This window comes from Parasteatoda tepidariorum, chromosome 11 (genome assembly GCF_982258835.1).
Source record: "Parasteatoda tepidariorum strain Cologne lab strain chromosome 11, Ptep-v5.0, whole genome shotgun sequence".
In the NCBI taxonomy this organism is placed as follows: Eukaryota; Metazoa; Arthropoda; class Arachnida; order Araneae; family Theridiidae; genus Parasteatoda; species Parasteatoda tepidariorum.
Genome location: NC_141765.1, coordinates 79116388 through 79134437, shown reverse-complemented (window position 1 = coordinate 79134437; position 18050 = coordinate 79116388). Strand labels below are relative to the sequence as shown.

General features: G+C 27.6%; 1 protein-coding gene across 1 annotated transcript in view; it reads left to right on the top strand.

Moving 5' to 3' along the window:
* The first annotated feature begins 13444 nt into the window (after nt 1-13444).
* Nucleotides 13445-18050, top strand: part of LOC107436185 (uncharacterized) — a 40998-nt gene continuing 36392 nt past the window's right edge. The window contains exon 1 of the mRNA XM_016047790.3: nt 13445-13585. The gene's annotated coding sequence lies outside the window, so the exon portion shown is untranslated. The remainder of the gene's footprint in view (nt 13586-18050) is intronic.

The window sequence follows — 18050 nt, the reverse complement described above, 5'->3', positions numbered from 1 at the left end:
TATATATATATATATATATATATATATATATATATATATATATATATATATATATATATATATATATATATATATATATATATATATATATAACGTCTAAAACACCCTGACCCTAAAAAAAACACATGTTTATTGATAAATCTATTTTTCTATAAGGTCTAAACATCAATTTTAGATCTTTTAATAATAAAGGATATATCTATAATGTTTTCAAACTTTTTAAAAATAACAATAATAATAGGGGCGGACAGGAGAAAAACCAAAAATAAAATTAAACATGACTTAAAAGATTTTATAAATAAATGTATCAATAGATCATCCTAATCAATGATCATTCTAATGTAATTAAATCTATCGAAACTAAGATTCTAGAGATTAAACTTTAATTCAAAAAAAACTTTTAAATTTTTTTTTTCGAAATTAGGTCAAATAAAACTTAATTCAAAGGATAGTTCCAACTTTTAAATCTATAGAAATATTTGCATAGAAATAATTATAAATGCAAGGATTTACCTATACCATATTTTTTAGTTTTAGATTTTACAAATAAAATTTTTAATAAACTTGATTCCAGAATTATTCTTAATAAAAATAAAATCACTTTACCTATTCAGCTAACCTGCCAACCTGCTTTTAGATATAACAAAATTTTTAGAACTTCGGTGTTTAGCTCCACATAATTTGAACTATCTTTGTAAATGACATGGATATAAGAGCACTACTTTATACCTTCCATAATCATGCTGTTACCGGATATTTCATAAATAATTAAAAAATTTATGTCTTCAGGTTTCGACCATCATTTCCTACTTCCAAAAATAAGGTTATTTGTATTTTAATTAAAATTATCACACAAACATATTTTTCCGATTGAAGATTTTTATGAATGGAGAGAAAAAATCATTAATGATTTTAAAATTAATATGAAAAGAAATAAAATTATTTTTTATAAAGATTTGAACTGAAATAAGAAAAAAAAAATTCAAAGCAATTTTAGTACCACTAGATAAAACTAGTAATAATTTTACTATTTGAAAATTTTTTACAAACAACTTCTTTCTGATGAAGAGTATAAAATAGAAAAAACTTAACACTAGCAGTGATAGTATTATTAATAAAATTACTATAAAAGACTTGAAATTATCCAAAATTGTATAAAACTCGGACAAAATTGAGATCTATTAGTAACTAGTACTGGTTACTTGTGGTATCTATGAAGTACTAGTGATATTTATTAGTACTGTAACAAATTGGGATTTACTTTGAAAATATTCTTAAAAGTGTATACAATCAAATTAGCAAACATACTAAAAATAGTAATTACCTAAATTGAAATACCAAAATAATGTTACACAAGTCTCCTTAAATAAAATTGATTTTCGAAACTGTTTTGAAAACTTCCCTTCCAACTAATAAAATTCACCTTCTTACACACAATTCATAGCCTATTTAATGTGAGGAAAGCTTTCTTCTTCATATTAACCTATCTCTGCGTGTTAACAATCATATTCTATCTATTCTATTCTATAACTATCATATTCTAAACTCTGTTTTTCAACAAATTAATGGGCAATAATTTTAGCACTAATACTTGCAATATTTTTCTTCAAGAATTTGTTAGCCATTTGGTAATCTTCCTACAAATTCCTCCTTTCTTAGATTTAATAATGATTTTTTGGTTATTAATTTTGAAATCTTAGCAAAGCAAATTTAGACAAGTGAATTAATTCTTAACAAAACTAATATTTAAAATCTTGCAGCAAAATTTCTAGATTTGACTCTTAAATCTGTCGAATAGCTCCTGAGAAATCGAATTTTAAGCATCTGACTTTTGTGAAATTCAATTTCTCATGAACTATTCGACCGATTTCGCTCAAATTTTGTATTTTGCTACGCAAAAATACACTAATTTAAAATGATGTAAAAGATTTTATGCTTTACAATTCAAAGATTTTTCGATCAATCTTAAATAAAATAATAAAAAGTAATAAATATTTATTAATAGTTATTTTTTGCACGTAATTATCTTTGGATAAATGAATTTTATAATTGAGTGTAAAAATGCTTTAATTCAATTAAAAAATTTTTGAGATATATAGCGAAATACGCAAAAAATAAAATTAACATCCAAACTTTGGAGTTCACTCCTAACCAAACTATCATATTTCCCATAAATCTCTCCGAAAAAAGATATCTTTATTCAATTTGCACCTATTAATTACCATATTTGAAGTCTTTTCGACGACACACAATGTTTTTCTCCTTCACATTTCATTTATTATGTTTAACTACAGAATAGTTCAAATAACTATTGTTGTTCATAATTATTTATGATTAAAATAAAAATGTGTACCCTAATTCATTCACGCAGAAGCCTTACTTTTTTTTTTAAGTAGCTGCTTGTCATCATTGTTCAATGCTTAAATGATACCGTTTCATCATACCGTTTTATAAATATTAGTCTTAAAATTGGGTTTTATGTCAGACAGTTGAATTCCCAGGTCTAGAGCAGTGTCAAGTCTAGCACTTAATCTGATTTTAATGCATGCATTAACTGAAAAAGATTGAGCTGAAATATTGTTTCCATTAAAATAAAAACCGCTAATGAGGAAACTGAATCTTTTGAGAAAGATTATCAGAGGAACATGCTTTCTTAACTGTTTTCAATAGAAGAATTTCGTTATTTTTATTCGACGCGAAATAGAAATTCAATTTTTTAATTAATGCATATCCATTTCATCATTCGCTTATTATTATTGGAAAAAACACTGTTTTTAAATTCATTTCTTAAAAAGCAGTGTCCCGCAGTGAACTGATCGTCAAGACACGGTTCCCAGCAGATTACCGAAGTCAAGCATCACTGGCTACGGTCAGTGTGCGGATGGGTGACCACTTGGATCAGTCTGCGTAGGGACCGAGGGTGTGCGGTATTGGTCCTCGTTAAACTGTGCTACCGTAAAGTGCTCGACTTCGCGCGCAGGTCGTCGGGCTACCGAAGCGGGGGTACCATTCCCTCCACAGAGGATCAAAATTGTGATGGCATGTCTTCGGATCATCCTCCGGGATGTTTCCCAGACCGTCGCCAATAGCCCATTGTGCAGCTCTAGCGCGACGTAAATTAACAACAACAACAACAGAATTCATTCAACCATGATCAATTTCAGCGTACCGTCAGTCCATAGCGTATGAAAGCGCCAATCATTTTACAGGTTTAGTGAAATACTTGCGAGTCCGCATGTGCGTCTAGTGAGCTGGGTTCGGTGAGATTCTTGCTCTCTCATGCTGCATTTTGCAAGATATTCTCAATTTCAGGCTTTATTTTCCACCCTCTGAAATCAAACCGAAAAATCTCTTGATCATTTTTTTAATGGCTAATATAATCAAGAAAACAGTTCTTTGTCAAATTCTAGTTATTTTATCATGATCATGTAAAGTCTGAGAATTATTTTGCATCTTGTCAATTTACCTAGTGCTTTAAAATATTTTTTGAGTGCCTAAAATGTTCTTAAAAGTTGCTTATTTTTTGTTGAAAGATTTGGCTCCGCACCCTGTAAAAGCATAGTTTATTTATATATATTTACTATCTAACATGCTAGCTAGGCAAGTGCGGTATCATTATCTATGTAAACACTAAATCGAATGAGTATAAAACCAAGCTGTCTGATTTAATAGTTTAGCAATTCGAAAATTTATAAAAGTTTCAAATTTTGAAAAGGCAATTTTGTGACTTATACCACTTTATGCAACCGACATTGGTATCTAAACAAGTAAGGCATTTCTTCAAATTTAATTTTTTAATCTTAATTAAAAAAAAAAAGTCCTTTGAAATAATTCTTTAAAAGAAATGGGGGTTTAATGTATGAAATATACAATTTTTGACGTACTTTTTACTCATAAAATATTTATAACATCAAAACTATTAGATCTATCAAATCAATTCTATTTTTTTAATTTAGTCTAAAAAATACATAATAAATAATGTCAGACTTGTCTATACTACAATGTCTCAGAATTTTATTGTCATCAAATTAATTTACATTGCATTAAGGGATCATCAGTTTTATTAATTTACACATTGCATATGAGAAATATCACTTTTATGAAAATTATTTTTTCCAATTTCTTAGAAAAATTGTTTTTTAAATATAACAGGATTTTCAATGTCATATTTACAACTTATTATTTTAAAATTTAAAACATTCATTACTGGTATAAGATAATTTAATTAAAAATTATAGGATTTATTTTAGGACAAATTTATTGTAATATACAATATATAAATTAAAATTTAGTAATAACTAAGAAAAAAACAATATTTTATTAAGAACATACTTTTTATGTATCATATTATTTTGTTATAGCCTTTTACGTGTCTTGTTTTGCATTTTAAATAATACAAGAATCAATTTAAAAAATAAAACATTTAATATCATGTGAAACATTTAGAACATTATTCATTTTCATTTCTTATTTTTTAATTTCTTTCATAAAAACAGTATTACATCTCTTTCCTTCTTTACCAGACAAACCTTACGCGATTATACGAAATATCTGAAATAAAAGAAAGAAATCACTTTCATGGTAAAATTTTACCAACACATTATTAGAATAAGGGAGATTAAATACCATTAATTTGAAATCATTTAAGTCCTTAGGTATCCCTTTTAAATTTATTTTAAGCTTGACAGTTATTCTGATTATAGTTCTAAGATTATTCTATACACTAATGAAAGATGGCAGGTATATTTGGTTTTGTAGTCCTTATGTTTGGATTGAAATTTTTTTTAAGAAAAATAAATTGTATTTGTAAAGGAAGACTATTAAAAATGTAAGTATATTGAAAAATTAGTAAGGTACTATCATTGTAGAAAAGTTAAGTATCAAAAGATAAATGTGAAGTATAAATAAAAAGTAAAGTATCATTAGTTAACTTTGAATAATTATAAACGAAGTATTATGCAAGTCATCGTACACCAAAAAAAAAAAAAAATAGAGGGGATGAATGTAGAAGCAGACAAGGAGATTGGAAATTTGCATTTTTAATAATTACTTCTTATATATAATATACTACCTTTTTATTTAATACTTTTCAATAATTACTGAAAAATGGGATAATTTTGTGAGAGACAAGGTAAATATTTACCACACATATTTTCTAACTTGATTTAAAATAAGATTTTGAAAAATTAAAAGAATTCTTAGAGAAGAATAAAATAATGATTTCACAAATAATTATAATAATAATAAAAAATCAAGTAATCGGACACATGCTTTTACAATCAACAGAAATAAAGATTAAAATTTTAAAAAAAAAGAAATATAATCATTATTATGTTTTATGTTATAATAATGCAACAAAGTTTGGCGAGTTGCTTGGCGAATATTTCAAAGTAAAGCTTTTCGCCTGTATAAATCTTTACATATATAAAAATAGAAGTTATTTCTATTTAAAGTTATTAAAACTTTGATCGGAGCAAATTATAATAAGTTTTAATTTCATTAGTTTAAAATAAATAAATATTTTAAAAAAAATTTATCTAGAAAATAGTGTACTATACTCACCGACTTCAAATCGTGTGCAGGTTCCTGTTATGGTAGTACATCAACTGCATTGAGATGGTCATCTCATCGTGTGAAAGTATTTTTAATGCTTTAATTTTAAAAGAAATGTTATTATTAAACTAAAAAACTGTTCCGTTTCATCTATAAAAAAATTTCATCCGATCATCCTCTTCACTAACTAACTAACTAACTAATCAATTTTTTTCAGAGTACCTATCCATGTATGGATATCTGCTCTTTCATCTAAGTTGAATAATATGTGGTGGAAGGGAAGGGAGGTGCTGCGTTAACATTAAGTTAAATCTCAGAATGAACAATAATTGATAAAATCAGGTCTGAGTCATACATAAAAATAAATCGCAAGTTGATACATAATAGAGCATCCTCTTCACCAGCATCACCGCCATTTTTATTTACATTTGTATATGTCATCACATAAAATTGAAACGTCATAAAAAGCAAATGATCTGATTGGTTCATGTAAGAAATTGCCTGAACAGTTGCAGATATTTCGTGCAACCGTGATTCCTATAGCACACGAGGATTTTTCGAGCAATTTTTGGAGAAATTGCCTTTAGAGTTGCACTTACAGTTGCGGTTACACTTACAGTTGCACTTATTTCCCCTCGTGTTATTTTTATCCCAACTCGAAATTCTTTGCACAATTTGCGATTATTAGAATTTAAATGAAACTCAAACTTAATCGAGAACATCTGCCAGTGGAATAAATGAAATCGTCTGCATTCATAATTTTTTTCCCTTCTTTAAAAACGTCTGCGTTCACAAAATGCGTGCTTTTCTTCTGAATGTGGTCTGCTTTTTATTCCCTAATTTTCAAAAATATTTTGTGAAGAATTATTATTCATCTTCATTACAGGTATATTATTTCTTATAAAGATTTTTAACTCATTATCCAGTTCTAAAGTATGAATTGTTTGTAGGAAACGTCGTAAAAGTATTGTAATTAATAATGATTGGATTTAAACATCCAATCGGCGGGGAGTGTTAAGAATTGCCAAATAATGCCACGACGCGGCGCTCACATCATATAACACGATATTATTCAGTTGCCATTCAACTCTGGAGCAGGGAGCAATGATCATGTCAATTTGTATATATTTAAATTTGTAAATAAATTACCATATGTGTTACAGTCCATTGATTAATAGATCGATACATAACGAGCACAAAACACACTCCAATATTTGATTTGTTAGCCCCTCGATCAGTGATTTTTCCCGTAATGAGATGAAAAGATAAAAAGAGTAATCTGAAAATAATTGAACAAGCAAGTATTAGTGATCTGTATAAAACAATAATAATAACAACGTTTTTTAATAACGTAGCACACTACCCTACAAATTATGAAAAGAGGTAGTTTCACTAGTGGTCGCTACTTCATGGTCGCAACTTCAGTTCAAAAAAAATATTAGCCGGGATTTTCTTTTTTGTAGTTACAATTTCTGATGATGTCTTTGTGTAATTTATTTAAAGTTGTAAGATTGGGATTTCTGAAAAAGTAATCTCAATTCACTCCAATATTTGATTTGTTAGCCCCTCGATCAGTGATTTTTCCCATAATGAGATGAAAAGATAAAAAGAGTAATCTGAAAATAATTGAACAAGCAAGTATTAGTGATCTGTATAAAACAATAATAATAACATTTTTTAATAACATAGCCCACTACCCTACAAATTATGAAAACAAGAAGTTTCACTAGTGCTCGCTACTTCAGACTTGCTACTTCAAGGTCGCAACCTCAATTCAAAAAAAATATTAGCCGGGATTTTTTTTTGTAGTTACAATTTCTGATGATGACTTTGTGTAATTTATTTAAGGTTGTAAAATTGTGTTTTCTGAAAAAGTAATCTCAATTCACTCCAATATTTGATTTGTTAGCTCCTCGATCAGTGATTTTTCCCATAATGAGATGGAAAGATAAAAAGAGTAATCTGAAAATAATTGAACAAGCAAGTATTAGTGATCTGTATAAAACAGAGATCCTTAATAAAATTGAAATAAAATATAAAAGATATTGAGAAGTGTTTTTCGAAATTCTTTCGTCAAGTAAAATAAAATAAAAAGCAATTTTCGTACCTTACACTGGAGGAAAAGCAATAATTTTAAACTATCTTACAGTAAAGAATTATCTAGGAGTTAGAAGGGACAAATAACTAAAACTTCCAACTTAAATTTTATAAAACTATTAAAATTCTTTAAAAAATTTCAAATTTCCCCACTTTAATAAAAACTATCAAAATCATAAAATTATTTTTAATTTTTGCTATTTTTATGTGTTCAGATTACGCAGTGTTTTAGTAACTATTTAAATGTTAAAAAATTAAATAATGAACGCTTTTCATTTTCTCGAAACTTTGGGGTTTTTTTTATATTGATGTTTTGCGCCATTAGCAAAGAGGGCGCTGGCTAAAGATAAGATGAAATTTACCTAATAGTCATGAATAACTATTGCTAACTCACTGCAGCAATAAAAGTAGCTTATTATACACAAATCTATCCTATCCTAATCTATCCTCAGCATATATTAAAATATTGAATAAACATAATTATATCAACGAATAAATGAATGTATAAAAATAATAATTCGAACATTCACCAAAGCGACTATGTGATTGTTGACAATCACAGACATTCTCTTGATTTCTGTCATGCGTGTGAATGTCATGCACGGTAACATCATCACATTTAAAATAGACTTTTTAATTGAAAGAAAAATTTCTTTCATGTTTTCCTTTTTTCTAATTTTACAAAAACAATCTGAAAACGTCAGAAAGATTCAGGGCTGTGGAGTCGGAGTTGATGGAGTAGAAGAAAATTTTATAGATTTCGAAATTGGAGTCGACTCCAATTTGCTAAAATTTAAGTTATTATTGGTAAAGAAAAATCTAAGTTTTTTATCTGACGAAAATTATTTGAACAAATATTTATAATTAGTTTGCGAACAAAAATGTTACCCAAAATGCAAATTGTGATAATTATTTTAACTAGAACTTCTCAAAAACTTAATTACGGTGGAACACTCTCTAAAGACCACCTCTATGTTGCGACCACCTCTATTTACGACCACTTTTGATTTTCTTCCATAGACTTTGTGCTGAAGAAAACCTTTAGGAGAGTTAATTAAAACCTCTTCCAGCGACCGGGCAAACATCTGAAAAAAATGCGGAAAAGGTCGAACAAGGAAACACGAAATATTTGTGTAAGACACTTATTTAAAGAAATCTTTTTGAGGATACAACCTCATGTTGCTGCCAGAGTGCACTAAAGACGATACTATTTATGATTTGTGTAAGACACTTATTTAAAGAACTCTTTTTGAGGATACAACCTCATGCTGCAGCCACAGTGCACTAAAGACGATACTATTTATGATTTGTGTAAGACACTTATTTAAAGAACTCTTTTTGAGGATACAACCTCATGTTGCAGCCAGAGTGCACTAAAGACGATACTATTTATGATTTGTGTAAGACACTTATTTAAAGAACTCTTTTTGAGGATACAACCTCATGTTGCAGCCACAGTGCAGTAAAGACGATACTATTTATGATTTGTGTAAGACACTTATTTAAAGAACTCTTTTTGAGGATGCAACCTCATGTTGCAGCCACAGTGCACTAAAGACGATACTATTTATGATTTGTGTAAGACACTTATTTAAAGAACTCTTTTTAAAGATGCAACCTCATGTTGCAGCCACAGTGCAGTAAAGACGATACTATTAATGATTTACAGTTGGAAGTTAAGTTACAAAAACAAAAGTTATTTTAGAAAAAACTAAGCATCTTAAAAAAGCAAACCTCATATTTCAAATATAATTAATTTTTATGTTATAAAATTGAATGCAAACTTAAATAAAAAAAAAACTAACTGTTTATTTATTTAAAATGGCTCGATTATTGATAATTGGTGAATTTGTTTTTGCACATAATTATATCAGTTGGGATCCTTTTTATAGAGGCTAAATTTCATTCATTGATTCGTCTTTTCATGACTCCAAAATGGTATTCAGGAAAATACACTGACTAAAATTGAGTCATGTGACTCAATTTTGAAATGAATGGAAGAATTAACAACCTCCATCAAGGACCATTTTACTGTAATCACATGACCGTCGTTGAACAATCGACCCAATCCAAAAGACAAGGGAACTCCTGGAACAAGTATTGGTAGATATTTGCCTTCGTGGAGGATTTTTTTGATGGAACTAACCCTCGTTTGCGTTAAATGGAGAGGAAAACCATGAAAACCTACCACGGTTAGCCTCACGGCAAAGGGACTCTAACCCATGATGATTCGTCTACCACTGAGGATATTTTACATCAGCATATTACATGGATGTGAGGATATTTTACATGGTCGGTGCAAGCCGGATGCGAAATTCATCTCGATCTGTCATCGCTGGTATTCGAACCCGGTTCACCTCATTGGAAGACGAACACTCTATCCCCTGAGCCATCATGGCTTCTGCAATCTCATTTGAACGTTTTTGAACCTATGTTTGATTGAAGAATTAAAAAAATACAATTTGTTTACCTACCTTTGAAAAGCTAATTGAAAGGATTTGCTCTAATATATGGAATATTCCTAAATAATATCCTTATAAATTTACGAGTCAGATATTTCTTATAATGGCTTTGTACAAATATCTTTTTTTAAAGATTATTAAGTTAGATAAAACATAATTTGAAATACTCCCTACTTTCGAAAGAATATTTTTATTTTATTTAAAATCACATCAATTGATTTTACAGTTTTTAGAAACAAATGAAAATAGAATTAAATAATTAATAAAAATATCGTTAACAATACACATTTTTAACGGTTATGTAATAACAAAAATTATGATTTGAAATAAACTTTAAAAACATTATTTTAAAATATGGATTTATCTTTTTAAGAAACACAGGAGCGTCTTGTCTGTATATAATTTTTAGCACCTTGTCTATAATATAAATTTTTTACTTTAATATCTTTCAAACTTTTATATAATAGACTACTCCCCTTGGTATCTTTAGCGCATCTACCCTCGAAACTTCTTTTTAGATGAATTCGCACTCTATGAAGCAATAAAATGAAGAAATTTTATTTTATAAGAGTCGTTGAACAGGCGACCCGATTTTGCGTTTACTACTACTAATATTCAACTCCGTAATTTTAAGCCAATCCAAAAGACACGGAAACTCCTGGATCAGTACCCATAGAGGTATGATTTGTTATGGGAGGACTTTGTGACTCGACACATGAGTCACTGTTTACTATAAGGGGACTCTACGGCCGGTGAATCCCCGACCTCTTGGATATGGGCCAGTGCCCTACCAACCAGGCTATACCGTCCTTAAAATCAATATATTGGAGAAGTTTGAAAAAAATAATTTATTTACTCCAAAATTAATTGTGCATTGCTAATATTTTTTCCTAAACAAAACTACAAAGAGCGAAAAATATCTTCAATTCAGACATAAAATGATTAAAAGAATTAGTTTTTCTTACTATAAAAATGATATACATGAAAGGCCGCTCATCCGTTCTAAAATTTAAATCACATACCAATGTTAAAAAATTTAAAATAAAAATATAATTACATACATATGTGTAGAAACAAGCGCTGGAAATTCACACCAAGAAAACGTTATTTATTTATTCTTTTAATTTTTCTTGCGCATTAACAAAGTTTTAATTATTGAATGCAATATTAAAGAAAAGAAAATTATAAAATGCATAGGCTCAGAATAAAAAATAAAATTTCAAGCCGAAAAACCGTAATGGAATTTTTTTTTTCGCCATACATTTAAATTTAATGTGATGGAATTTTGAATAACACCTTACATCAAGTAATACTTTATAAATGAATAACATCATCGAAAGAAAGAGAGAAAAAATAAGACACCTTATATGATCAAGAAGGAAAAATTTAGTGCAAAAATTAGAGTTTAAAGATTGGCACCCTAATTAAAATAATACTAAAATAGATTTGTTATCTTTTTTCTTAATGAAAGGAGAATGTTTAGCTTGTGTTCTGATTAAAAAAATGGGAAGAAATACTTATTTTTTGCTAAGCTTTCGGGGTTATGTGAAAAAAAATCCAAATTTTTTTAATTTAATAACTCCGGAGCCCTGGTGGCTCAGGCGATACAGCATTCGCCTTCCAATGAGGTGAACCGGGTTCGAATACCACTGATGGCAGTTCGATTCGAATTCCCCACCCGGCTCGCACAGACCACAGTGCTGATTCATAATATCCTCAGTGGTAGACGGGTCATGGGTTAGAGTCCCCTTGCCGTCAGGCTAACAGTGGGAGGTTTTCGTGGTTTTCCTCTCCGTATTACACAAATGCATGATAGTTCCATTAAAAATTCCTCTACGAAGGCAAATTTCTCCCAATACTTGATCCAGGAGATTCCTTGTCTTCTGGATTGGGTTCAAAATTACAAAGCTACGGAGTTGAACATAAGTAGTCGTAAACCCGAAAATTGGGTCGACTTTTCAAAGACGGTTATAAGATAAAATTTAAGAATTCAAAAAAGTAAAAAAAATTTATATCCTTAGTTTTAGTACGCTGCCACAAAAAAAATTCTAATTTCTCTGTGATTCCCTTTATTTCGAAAAACTGTAAATATAAACAATACTCCAATTCGAAATTTTAAAATAGTGGGATGTATTACACATTTTTAAAGATATATGTACATAGCTGTAAAAAAAATTATAATTCCCCTAATAATAGTTTTCGTTAAACTGCTAATATTTATACGCAGAAAAGGAAACTTGGATAACTGAAAAACAAACGATCGCATCTTTTACAATTTGATATGAGAAGGTTCTTTAACCTTCTGCTTATACATGTGGACCGCATGTGATGGTACAACATGGAACACCGTAAGCAAAGGGTAAATTTGATTCATTTCTGATGAAATATCAAAAACTACATATAGGTGAAAATTTCTTGCACGCCATAGTAGGGTAGTTAGAGAGCAGCCAAAAGTCAATTTGAAAAATTTAACTAGAATTGGATTTCTAAATGTAGTAAACAGTCCTGATAACTTGAAAATAAAAGTGTTCCTTTCAAAAAGGAAATAAATTACTCTACTTCTAGTTGATATTTGCTCAGCTGATTGACGTTTCATCACTCTCATTATTTTCCTCAGAGCGGGGATTCATATAAACATGAAATACATAGTTGTTTCTTTAAAAATATACATTTAAAGAATTTATTTTAACTTTGTAACATTTATATGATTCTAGGTTCTTCATAACTTAAAATAATTCTGAGACTTTTAATTGATTGCAAAGCTTTAAATAAACATTTCACATTTCAAAAGTTAAGCATATTTAGTGACTCTTTTTTTACGAATGGTCGGCACTGAACTATTACGTTCTTCGCAAAGAAAAAATATTGAGTGAATAAAAAGAAAAACTTTTAGGAGCGAAAACAGTTTCTGAATCTCAAAAAAACAAACACAAATTATCAACTTTTAAGTCATACCTTTATAATGTCTAAAATACTCCATTCGTCCTAAACATAGGAATATCGATACTCATTTACGTTATATGAAATAAAATACGAATGTAAACAATTTAATAAAGAACAAAAAATAATCGGTTAGGTTGCTCTAAAAAAATTAGAACAAGGCTCTAAAGTTCGGCTTGAAATAATTTTGTTGATCTTTTTCAAACCATTTCAAAATTCAGCATAATAGTACTTTTTAACATGCAAATGCTGATAGAAAAATGGTTTATTTAATATAATAACCTCGAGGTGATATTTTATTCCATTAGAAAAACATCTCCAGTAGCGGAACTCCAAAGAAAATATTTTTGGCCGTTTGGATATCAAGAAATAGCAAAATTGCGCCATTTATAGTTTCCCCTTGGCGATAAAGGCAACCCTAAGCTAAAAGTTATCGACCTCAAAGTTTCCCTCAGTCAGTCAGTCAAGTATGTTATTGATAACACGAGTTTCGGAGTCAAGATAACGCTATACATTGAATAGAATTTGTACAAGTAAGACATTTTTATGTTATTTATTTTTGTTGCATTTTTATAGGCAGTTTAATAATATTTTGAAAATTTTCTATTTATTTTTGTTGAGACAAGGAAAATTAATGCTTTATTTAGGCTTTCATTTCCCTTATCTCAACTAAAAAAATAAATAAATAATGATATAAAAACTTTTCTAAATATTATGAAACTACCTATTTAACATTGCCAGTCAATTAATTGCAAAATAAAGAATTTTCCAAAATAATATTTTTACTATATAGATTTGTATATTGCATTACATTATGTGAGTTGCTTAAATTTATTTATTGCGTTTTATAACAAAATCACTTAGGATATTCTACACTGGTCTTTTTTTCTTTTTTTTTTTAAAGTTTATTTACATGTTATTTATTTAATTTGTTCACAAATATTTAAAACTATACTTAAGTACACTCTATTTTATAGAAATAAAATAATTTATATTTTTAAAAAAAAACTTTTTTAATTGAAAAGATTAAATTAATACCTAATAAAGTGAAAACAGTATTTTCTTGAATTTTTCTAGAAATCATTATCAACTTATTAATATTATTTCATTTTTCATTCTAAAAATTTATTTACTTATGTCATTTTTTATTTGTTTGCAACCATTTTCTGTTTCATAGAAGTGTAATAAAAGGGGTGCCAACTTTCTCTGTTTTGTGGGCAAATGGTTTTTAGTGGTAGAAAAAGTTAAGTTTAAATTTTTAATTATTGATTTAATTAATTTGATTTCACGTGAAATTAAATTCCACGAATAACTCACTTAAAATGCTTTTTTGTTTCAGTTATCATTCGCTATCACTTTAAAAATATTTTGCCTCAAGTGACTTTATTATTTTTTTTTCTGATTAAGAAATTAAAATTGATGTGTTTATAAAAACGTTAACAGCATTATTTTTGATAATGAATTACTCCTTATTTTTAATTTTTTATTCTAAAAATTTATTATGTGTCATTTTTTTAATTTATCGATTAAAAAATATTTAAATTTTCATTAAAGTAAATTCTCTTTTACATAAAATTTTAATTATTTTTTAAACTTTATATTTTTTATCAAAAAAAATATATAAATAGTTACTATAGCTCATAGAGTGTAAGCAGCAATATCTTAATAGAAAAGATTATTAATATTATTTCATTGCTCGTTACATTAAATAAACAACATGAGAAAATAATAAGTTACTCATTATTTTTAATTCCTTATTCAAAAAATTTATTATGTGTAATTTTTTTTTGATTTATCGATTAAAAAATATTTAAATTTGCATTAGGTACATATATGGCAGTACTTTTACTTTCGTTACTTGTACCGCCGGTACAATTAAAAAGTACGTACTTTTACTTGTACTTCGTTACTTTTTAAATTTAGTACTTTTACTTGTACTTTCGTTACTCTTTTAGGGAAAAAGTACAAGTATTTGTAACTGAAATGTCGAATGAAATCGTTACTTTTTTCTAAAACTCGGCAAGCTTTCTAAAAAAAAAAAAAAAAAAAAAATTAAGAAAATGCTTACGTTTTTTTAATTTATAAAATTAATGTGCAATATATATGCATTCACAGCTAACTTCATGTTTAAATACCTTGACCTTTTAAAATTGTCATTCCTGAAAGGGAAAAAACGGCTCTTTTGAAGAAGAGCTTCATAGTAACATTATTAAAACAACAGTTTGTAAACCTTTAAACAAAGCTCTTTTAGATTGCGCGCGGGAAAGGTTTCGCGATGTGAAATCGCAGGACGGTTTATTGTTTGCTGCAGGTTCGGTACCTTGAATCAAATTTAATTGGTTGGAAGAAAAAGCTAGGGAGGAGGCTACAAAAAAATTGGAAAGAATTGTCCTCGCTGCTATAAGTAATAACGTAATGCTATAAGTAATAATAACGCTACCCTGCTATAAGTAATAACGTAACAGAAAAAAACCCCAGGGATTTTAAATTTTCTAAAGTTGAAAACATCATGCCAATCACCAGCGACAGAAGAATTTCTGGCATACATGAGCTCAAATGTCGAAACCGAAAGCATATCAATTTTGAATCGATATCCAATCGTAAAAAATTATATGGGAAATATAATACTGCAGTACCTTCTAGTGCTCCCGTGGAGCTCTTATTCAGCGTGGCTAAGCACGTTCTGAGAAATTCTCAGTGAAACCACTTTCGAAATGCAATTATTTTGCAAAATGATTAAAAATATTAATTAGCAAGTTATTTTAATTCATTTTCGAGTTTTATGCATTTATTTAATATATTTTAAATAAAAAATGTTGGATTTTGTTATTACGTTTTTCAGTTTTCTTTTTGAACTCACTAGTAATACATTTTTGTCTTAATACATTTTTTACTAAATACATTTTTACCTAGTAAATTTTTTACTAAAATTATGTTTATGCCCGACCTTGTCAAACAACGCCCAGTCAAATCTCTAAGAACTTCAGAACTATGTGTGCTATTGAAAACTATTATAATTACTATTTTAACTCTTGAAAACTCGAAGGTATTAATTTAACCGCTGATACTAAAATTCGTTTACAAATTTTAATTATTCCGTTAGGCAGAAATGTTCGGAAAATGATTTTCTCGCATGACTTTAGCATTAGCCATTGTTACAAATAAAACTGTAGACTGTTCTTTTTCAACTTATAGTGCACATTCAATTATTTTTTACTAGCTCAAAGATCACAAAGCTATCTGAAATCCCGTGTTTGCTTTGTTAATGTTTGTGCTTTTAAAGCGCGTTTCTATAGAGTAAAACAATTTTAAATCAATGGTAAAAATTTGAATAAATAAAAATAATAAACTAAAAATTAAAATCAGTAGAAAAAATTTCTTTTTCGAGCAAATCCATAAAAAGTTTGATATTAAAATTACATTTGCTTTTAAAATTATATTATACGATTATATTATAAAATTATATTGTAATATTCTTCCGAATTAAAAATAAATTAATGTCCAAAACTTTCAAAATTAAAAATAATTAAATAAATAACAACAATTTTGCAAAAACGTTAAAGAACATAAGAATATTATTCAATTAAATTTTAGGTTACTTTGAATTTTCGATTTCCTAGAAATGTACTTTTAAATCGTTACTTTTTTTGTTTAGTACTTGTACTTTTACTTGTACTTTTTACTCGTTACTTTTTAAAATAAGAACTTTTTACTCGTTACTTTTTTTAAAAATACTTGTACTTTTACTCGTTACTTTTTAAAAGTAACGTTACCATATATGATTATGTGTCATTTTTTTTTCAATTTATCGGTTAAAAAATATTTAAATTTGCATTAAAGTAAATTCTATTTTACATAAAATTTTAATTATTTTTTAAACTTTATATTTTTTATCAAAAAAAAATATATAAATGGCTCATAGAGTGTAAGCAGCAATATCTTCATAGAAAAGATTATTAATATTATTTCATTGCTCGTTACATTAAATAAACAACATGAGAAAATAATAAGTAACTCATTATTTTTAATTCTTTATTCAAAAAATTTATTATGTGTCATTTTTTTTGATTTATCGATTAAAGAATATTTAAATTCGCATTATGTGTCATTTTTTTTCAATTTATCGATTAAAAAATATTTAAATTTACATTAAAGTAAATTCTATTTTACATGAAATTTAAATTATTTTTTTAAAATGTATATTTTTTTCAAAGAAATACATAAATAATTACAATAGCTAATAGAGTGTAAGCAGCAATATTTCACTAGAAAAAATTATTAATATTATTTCATTGCTCGTTGCATTAAATAAACAACATGAGAAAATGACATTTTCGACTACCTGACGCTTCCTGCAGAGAATATGGTACGCATTTACTTGATTCATAAAAAATTTTAGAATATAAAATATTTAGAACGACAATTCACCAAACATCAAAATGAAATTTAATAAGAAGTAGCCATAATATTTTTTTTTTTTTACCTTTCTTTTATATTTAAATTTCTTTTTTTTTGAAATGATGAAATTTTGGTAAATTTATTAAAAGTAAAAAGGAGAAACAGGACACAAGAGACTCACAATTAAATGAATGGAAAGTAACATAAAAAAAGCAATTAATAAAATGACAGACAATTAAAATATCTAAACAAATGACTGATTAAAAAAAAAAAACGTATGTTGAGCATCATAAACTAAATGAACAAAAATTTTAAAGAAGAAGAAAATAAAACTTTTAAATTAATTAAGAAATATTTTTTTCTTTCTGTTGCATAAGAATTTTGAATGGATATCGCTGATCTGCAATCGGTTTCACTCTACAGTTTTTATGCAATTTAATACGTCATATTCCTAACCAGGATTTTTTAAAATTATCTCCCCACTTCTCTGCTACGTAGGGAGGAAGAAAGCGATAATATACTTCAGTTAAAGATGTGATAAACTAAGGTCACAAAAAATATATTATGTTTTTTGTCTTAAGTGTTATTTTCAAAGGAGCA